Source organism: Zonotrichia albicollis, chromosome 11 (genome assembly GCF_047830755.1).
Source record: "Zonotrichia albicollis isolate bZonAlb1 chromosome 11, bZonAlb1.hap1, whole genome shotgun sequence".
NCBI lineage: Eukaryota > Metazoa > Chordata > Aves > Passeriformes > Passerellidae > Zonotrichia > Zonotrichia albicollis.
Window position 1 is genome coordinate 15,152,359 of NC_133829.1, and position 8,519 is coordinate 15,160,877.

Consider the following 8,519-nt stretch of genomic DNA (forward strand, 5'->3'; position numbering starts at 1 on the left):
AAGTCATTCCATTTCTCTTGGAGTGTCTGTGTCACTGAGGGGGATTATGTGCTCATTAACACCTATTCAACTCTCGTTTTTCTATTACAAAAACCCACCAAATGACAAAGCCAAGTCTGCTTGTGACTGGAAAAAAAAAAGAAAGGGAAGAAAGAAAAACAAAGCCAAAAATGTACTTTACAGCTTTTTCCAAAACATCTTTAAATTGTCTGGAGTGACTCACTGACTCTGCTACACATCGAGAGATCTAAAGGTATATTTTAAAATAAAACAAGAGAGATGAATATTAATTCTGCTTCAGCCTCAGCTCCAAATGTATTTATGGCTTAGTGTTCTGGATTGAGCCTGTTCTAAATCAGCAGTAGAACCTACGCTTAAGAAACTACAGGATGATTAAAATAACCATCTCCTTCTGTGGAGCTTCGTGCAGAAACTCAAGGCAGGCCATGCTCCAAGCACTATTTTATTATCTTTGGAGACCTAAAAAGCTTGCTTGGTTTGTCTGGCTGGTAAACACTTTACCAATCATATGTTGGCTTTAAAAACCAATGTGAAAAAAGTCAGTGTTGTAGTTTTCCAGAAATGTTGATTCTTCATAGTGACTGTAAAAGCCAGGGAGTTATGAGTGGGGAGACAGCGAAATGGGGGCCAGTTTTTTGCACGAAGGCATGAAAACGTTTTAAATTTAAATGCATTCTGCTTAAAAAAAACATTCTTCATTTTAATAATATGTCCCCAAAATATTTCAATATATTAATTGTCTCCAGGAATGCAGGGAGTCCCCAGCTGCTGGCCTGGGTTCCCTTTGGGAAGGGAGTGCACTGGGGTGCAGCTGCTGCTTTGAAACCCCCCCACCAGGGCCTCTTGGAGTCAGCCTTGGAACACGGAGCTGTTGGAGCTGTCCCACCAGCTTGTGTGCTGCAGCAGTCCCGTGTTCAGAGCTGCAAAGTGATATTTCATGCACACTGATAACCACATTATCATAGCAAATAGAGTCAAAGGGACCAGCATAGCCCAGCACTGTAGAGTGGGAACATTGCTGAATAGCCTGTCTTATTACACAACCAAGAAATGCTGCAGTTGTTGGCTTACAGAGGTGAATGGGAAATACTCCTTCACTGACAGGCAATGCATGAAGAGTTATTCCACATTATCTGCATTTCCACGTTTTCCACAAATGTGTCCAGATGATGGCAAGTCAGACGGATTCTTGAATTTCACTTTTCATTTCAGCCCTTAGTGATGCATCTGCATACCCCCTGACAGCTTGTAGTCAGCTGAGTAAATATAATCTCAGATTACTGAAATGTTTGTAGGTGTCTCTGAGAACAGAATAATTTGTAAACACTGTAAGGAGCATGTGCCAACAACAGAGACAAAACGTACACAGTGCTCATTCTTGCAGGAAGAAGCTTGCAGGTAGTCCTAAGTTTTATGTTTCTTGTACATAGATACCTTGTGGTTTAACATTGCTAATGCTTATACAGCACTATCAACAATATCATAATATCACCATAACCAGGCTGGTTCTGGCTGTGGGCGGTCTTCATGCCGAAGGAGGGAGGTATGGCAGGATGGGTATGGCAAAGTTTGGGGTCAGCCTGATCAGCAGCCCAGTAACTAGGAGTGTCTGGGGCTTTGCAAGACTGCTTTCAATTGTTTAGTTCTGCTCACAGGATGTCCCAACAGCTTCTTATTTCAGAACAAGCTGAACATCTCCCTCTCCCTTGAGATTTTGCCATCTCATGTTTCAAGCTCCAGCTAGAGCAGGAACATTTCAGAAGGCCTTGTTCAGTCCTTGAATTCACAGATATTAAGAGAAGAGAGTGAGGAAAGGAAATCTGGGCCGACGATCTCCTATTTCACAATTCAGATTGCTGCTTGACAATGTGAATAACTGGGCCTGAAGAGTAACATAATAACAATATTAGTAACATAATAATGTAATGCTAATGACATGGCAGGAAAATTCCTGTTTCCCTGGTAATGAGCTGATCTCCAAGCAGGATAAAATGTGCCATTTTGCTAACACAAGTCTCATTCAAGCTAGTTACCAATGAAGTGTGTATACTATCTTTGTGTATAATGGCAAGTTTTTCCAAGTCCAGGGATACTTTGCTTTGGAGTCAAAACACTTCAGAACCAAAATGCTCTGAGATGCTAGCACATTTTGTGTTAGCATTTACAGTTATTTGTGGGCAGTAAAGTAGAACCAAGATCTAATATGTGTGCAGTACAGCACAAAATTTGTTGTACAAAACTGGAGGCAAGTACGCACAGAAGAGACAGGTGGGATGCCTTTGTAGCTTACTGCAAACAAAGAAACAGAAATAGCATGTAGTCTTTGACTATCAACAACCTTGTTTAATATAGCAGAAAAGTGATATAATTTGTGTAGAATTACAGTTCACAGATACATAGGATACTTTTACTGTAGTAATATTCAACAGATATAATTAGTGTATACAATTAGATATTGTAACAGAGGTTAGAGGTGAAAAATTTCATTTTAGATCACCCAGTTCATCTTGGGACTTTCCATTTGTAAGTTTGAGATGGGAGTTCAGAAATTAATTTTAATATTTCTTTTACAAGAGTTTCTTTACATGTTACTTTTTCACTGGCAAGTAGATTTTGCATTCTGATTCCTAAATTTTATCTGAAATAATATAATTCTATACCATTTCATTATCTTCCTAATTCTCCCAGATTATTACCAGAGTAATATTTCTTACATTTTTTTTGTATCTGGATTATTGTGTGTTCTCCTTAGATTTGTTAATTAACTAATCATAGCAGTGAAACTGAAAACCTGAATGTCATTTAAACATGCAGTACTTGTAGCTTAGAAATAACTATGGGTTAGTCCCTTGTGACACAAGAAATAGCACCAATGAGTTTTAGGTTCTGGAGTTTCTCAAGTGCTTTTGAACAGTTTTTCCTTCCTTGATCAAATGGATAAGCTGGTCCCAATTATAATGTTTTCCAAGCAAATAGACACTACTAGGTTTTCTTTCAACAGGATGCTTGGAAGTTTTTTTTCTGTGCTCTGATACAGTATGTAAACTGAGCTGCCTATTACTTTTTAAAAATATACCTGTACTTCCCTCATTTTCCAAAAATTAATGAGTAAGCCAGTTCAGTTGTGATGAAGATAAATTAGTCATCTTGGCTATAAAACATTCTATTCTGATGGGATGAAAAAAAGTCTGCTGATCTTTAAATAAGCTTAAGCAGAAGTACAGAATCATTATTTTCAAGACTGCCTTCAGGAATAACGTAACATAAAGTTTACATAACAAATACAGTAAAAACTGAATGCCAATGACATCAGTTAATTCTGCTGGATGTCACTCCGATGCAGTTGCATTATTGAGCAGGCTCTGGAGCACAACAAACAATTGATGAAGCTGGTGTTGGTAGCTGCCAGACATATGAGAACTTTCAGGCATTTGTTTAAAGCGTGAATTTAAAATAACTCTTTGTGTGTACAAATAATACCTCATGTGAAAACCATTGAGTTTCTTTGTACCATTTGTTCATCACATCTTCATTGGTTTGTTAAAAAAAATCCACCACGAGATTACTCACATTCACCTTTATTTATCCCCTTACAGTGTGCCCAAGCTGGGATAGTGCAGAACAGGCAAAGTTTGGGGCAGAATTACAGCACTGCCTTTTTTTTTTAATTAGTTGCTTCTGGAATCCTTAGAAAAGTGATGTAAAAATTAGAATAGGCTCTTAGAAATTAAAGAAACTAGATCTCAGATATATATTTGAATTCTACTTAAAAAAATAAACACACTCTTCTGATGGAATCTGCATCAGTCCAATGCCATTTGGACTGCCAAAGTCAACCTCATTTCCCACAGGAAGCAACTCATTAAGAAATGATGGATGGTTAAAATCTTCCATATTACTGGAGAGAGCCATAAATCCCGTGGCAGTAGCTGTCCAGGGAAGTTTGTGCAGTGCCGGTGTGAGCAGGGAGAGTTTAGAACTCGTCCTTGAGCCCGGGGCCCTTTGCTGCATGCCCTGTGTCACACTGCCCTCAAGAGGTGTCCTGGACACGAGTCCTGCCCGGTTACACGCCTCAGCCTCAGCCTCAGGCTCAGAACTGTCACAGATTCCTACTCTGGGCATTCGCCTCCTTTTGAGTTCTTTGTCCTTCACCTCGCAGATCTCGCACTTTAGAGAAGAATCTTGAACCTTGTAAAGAGGTGCTGGTGTTCTTATGATCAAACACTGAAAAAGTGTGTGAGCTTTATTTTCAGAGGCCATACAGGAAATGGAAATAGATTTGTTAATGAGACAACATGTCAGCAGAAACGGGCTTGTTATATTTAATGTGCTCTAGTGTAGTTTCATACACAGGGCCTGCAGCTAAGCTTCTGTCCACTGCAGATGGCATAAAAGTCACAGAACTGCTTGGCCAACTTCAGCAGAGGTTTTATTAAGCTGAGACCTTGTGTTACAACTTACCTACATTCTGATGCTTTCTATTGATATTTTGCCTACCAGCATCTGCCTCAGAGTTTCACCTGCACCAAGTAAAGAACTCACTTCTTTGTTTTGGGCCTCTGTGGTCTCCATTACTATTGCCGTCATACCTGAATGTTTCAGTGTCGTACCTTTGGGAAATTAGAGGTGCAATCCCAATCTATCAAGTTGCTGCTAGGTCTGGATTGGCATGTAGTGTGTTCAGAGTGGTCACGGTGAGAGGCTGTGTGGAGCTTAGCTGCCACCTGGGGTTAAACCCAGTGCTCAGAGCAAAAGGTTTGCTAATATTCATTTCACCTGAGTGTTCAGAGCACTGGCCAGTGTCCCTCATTCTGAATGAGAAGAAACATGCCATGGGAGATGATATTCTTTCTATCTTTATGCATCTAATCTAGAAGAAGAGGATGGATGTGTATCCATAGAGATAGGAAACGTCCAATGTGTGTGCTCTGAATAGAGCTGGACTCTTTTCACACCTGTAGTTGAGAAGGACATGAGTCTTCAAACAAGCAAACCGGCCTGCTTTGTAAAGAAATTGGTTTAAATAGTCTGCCAGGTGATACACTAGAACTGTCTGGCAAAGACTGAACTACAATTCTTCAGGTCAGCGTTCATTCCACTTCTGCAGCATCCTCCCTTCTTCGTTCCACGCTCTCCAATTTCCACAGCAAATGTGGAAGTCAGCTGAGGCAACAATCTGCTTCACTTGATCACCGAGAGATGTTCATCTAGTGGCTTCTAAGGAAGCCAAGAGCACAAGGAAAAATGCTGCTACTGCATCATTAGATCATATGATAATACATACTCATGGCAGGTAATGCTTTCAAGTATTTAACACCACCAATTTTATTTCTGAGGAATACAGCAGAACAGAAGAACTCTCCATGCAAACTTCCCCTCTCCCACTGTAAATTGTTAGTATATATGCAAGATACCAATTCAGGACCAAATTCTAAGCTCAAATGCTCTCAGGGGGAGCTTATAGCATAGATGGATGACTACATATATCCCAGAACAGGATGTTGTGTGAAATATCTCTGTTGTAGTAGAGATAATGATATGCTATATTAAACAGAAATTTCTAATACACAGTGCTAAATCACAAGCTCCTGTTCTGCACTGATGGAACCCATTATAAGCATGCCTGTAGGATTTATATTAGCTACCATCTAAAGTACTCTGATCTGAGGAAGGGGGGAGCAAGAGGAGAGGCTCTGGTTCCAAATCAAGTGATTCGAACTGAAGAAATCTTACTGAAAAAGCTAACCAAAAAGGAAAAACACACCCAGAGCTCCTACTCCACTTTTCCTCTGCACTCAACATGTACATCCCACTGCAAGCCACTGAAAACTACCCTTGTTTACTGTAAGCAAAGCTTTTGAGATCTGAGTGCTGAGAGTTGCATAAGTGATTCAATTATTTTTCAATAGGCAAAGAGGCTGCATTACAAACATGCTTATGCTGGTCTTATGCATCATCACATATGTGATAACTGCTATGACTCCCTAACAGATAAAATCATCCTTACATCAGTACTTATATTGGCAGCTAGAGATAAAAACACTTACAGGCTACCACGTTTTTCCGTGGGCATGGCAACTAAAATAAAGAAATGAGCACATTTTTGCACAGAATTGCACTGTTCAAAGATGCAGTGAATGGCTGTCAACCCTCAAATGAAAAAAGGAAGAAAACTCCATTATTATCTTGCAAAGGAAGAAGGCGTAAAGTCAGTAATAGCAGTGCTAATGTAAAAGTAGACAACCAAAAGGATATAAATGTGTTTATTTTAACATATTTCAATTTAATCTTGTTAATATATTGCTTCCTTACTTTGAAAGACAAACATAATCCACACAGAGGTAAGAACTGACAGTTTTGGTTAAACTCTGGTTTATACTGCTTGGAGAAGGCCAAGTGATGCAGGTACAAGGGGAAAGTGAGAAGAGCAGATCTAGTTGAGGTTTCTTACTCATTGTTTGCGTGTAAGGATGGGTGGGGATTAAATGTATACATTTGTTAGAAAAGAGAGCAACTGCAGTCAAACTGCTGTTTTAATGTGTTGTCTTCGTTATATATTGCAGCAGAGGATGCAAAATAAACAAAAGGACCTTTGGCTAATGTAAAGCATGCTAACATGACCACCTTTTTAAAAGCTCCTTAAACCAGTAATTCTTAGATGTATATCAAAGGTTTGTATGTTGTATGAAGCAAATTTAAATAATGTTTTCCCAGTTGATTCTTTTCTCTATTTGTATTTGCTTCTTCAAAAATTATACAAATTTCTATATAAATTTTATATAAAATGTTATAGAAATATAAATTTAAATTTATAAATATAATAATAAAGTTATTTTAAATTTATATAAAATATTATATAAATTTTTATACAGGTTATATATAATACAACCATAAAGTATATGATGGGAATGTTAATTACCTAATAGATCAAATTTTACAAGTTTGAAGGATGGGGGTATGTGAGGAAGATCTATGGTTTTGTGTCAAGGTAACATTTGCAGCCATTTAATTCACAGTTTGGTATCAATGCTGCTGTCAAACCTAATGCTGCTTCTACTACACAGCTAGAAATGCACACTAATTCCACAGAGTGTAGTCCAAGTAGTTTCTGATGCTGTGAAGAATTGGGTATTTCATGCTCTGAATTTCCCCCCCACCCCCCTTGTGTAAACAGGGTGAAAAAGAACAAAGGGTAAAGAATGACATTTTGCCAAGGAGATTAGTGACCACCAAGACATGTTTGATATGAATATTTAAAGTATCTCATCTGAAAATCCATACAGAACTGTCAGTTTCTAAAGTATTCCTCCATGAAATAGTGCAGTACCACATATAATAGACTGAGGTAGATGCTTTCTGTGTCTACACAAAGGTCACACAACAGGCAAAACCAGTGGCAAAATTGCCTTTCTCACATTAAGGTAAGGGTCAAAAACTCCTAATATGCAATGGTTGTCACTGTTCCTTAGACTAAAAAATCCCCACTTTTATGCTGGTGGACTTTATTTGCTCTATTTGAAAAGGAACTGTATTTTGGTATTGCAAATGGCTGTGTGAGAACTGCTGAGTTATTCTGCATTGTCTGGTAAAGCTGTTATGCAACATCTGCACTTTTATTGCCACTTTAATATTAGTCACAGAGTATGAAATTCAGTAACAAGCTAAATTTGAGGCCATGTAGCTCTTGAAAAAAATGCTGGCACAAGCCTCAGGCCGTGCATCTCACAGAACAGAGCACTGGAGGACAGGCTGGACACGAGCTGGCGGTCAGTGCATGCAGCCCAGAGAGCCAGCCTGGGCTGCAGGGAGAGGGGGATCCTGCCCATCAGTGAGAGCCCACCTGCAGGGCTGCCCCCTGCTCAGGAAGGACGGGGAGCGGCTGCAGCGAGGCCGGAGGAGGCCACCGAGCTGACCAGGGGGGTGGAGCAGCCCTGCCGTGAGGAAAGGCCGAGAGAATTTCGGGGATTGCTCAGCCAGAAGACAACATTCAGGGTGACCTGACTCTGGCCCTCCAGCACCTGAAGGGAACCTACAGGAAAGATGAGGCATGAGCATGAAGTGATAGAGGACAAGTGGGAACGGGTTCAGATTGGAAGAGAGCAGGTTTAGATTAGCTATTAGCTATTAGAATGTTCTTCACTGTGAGGGTGGTGAAGCACAGGTTGCCCAGAGAAGCTGTGGATGCCCCATCCCTCGAAGTGTTCAAGGCCAGGTTCGATGGGGCCTGGAGCAATGTGTTCCAGTGGAAGGGGTTGGAAGGGGATGCTCTTCAAGGTCCTTCCACCCCTCAGCCCTGCCCGGGCTCTGGAGGCCGCTGTGTGCCGGGCCGAGCCGGGCCGGGCAATCTGTTCCAGTGGAAGGGATTGGAAGGGGATGCTCTTCAAGGTCCTTCCACCCCTCAGCCCTGCCCGGGCTCCGGAGGCCGCTGTGTGCCGGGCCGGGCCGCGCCGCTGCCCTGGGGCGGCCGGCTGCCTGCAAAGCCCGGCGGGTGGGGAGCG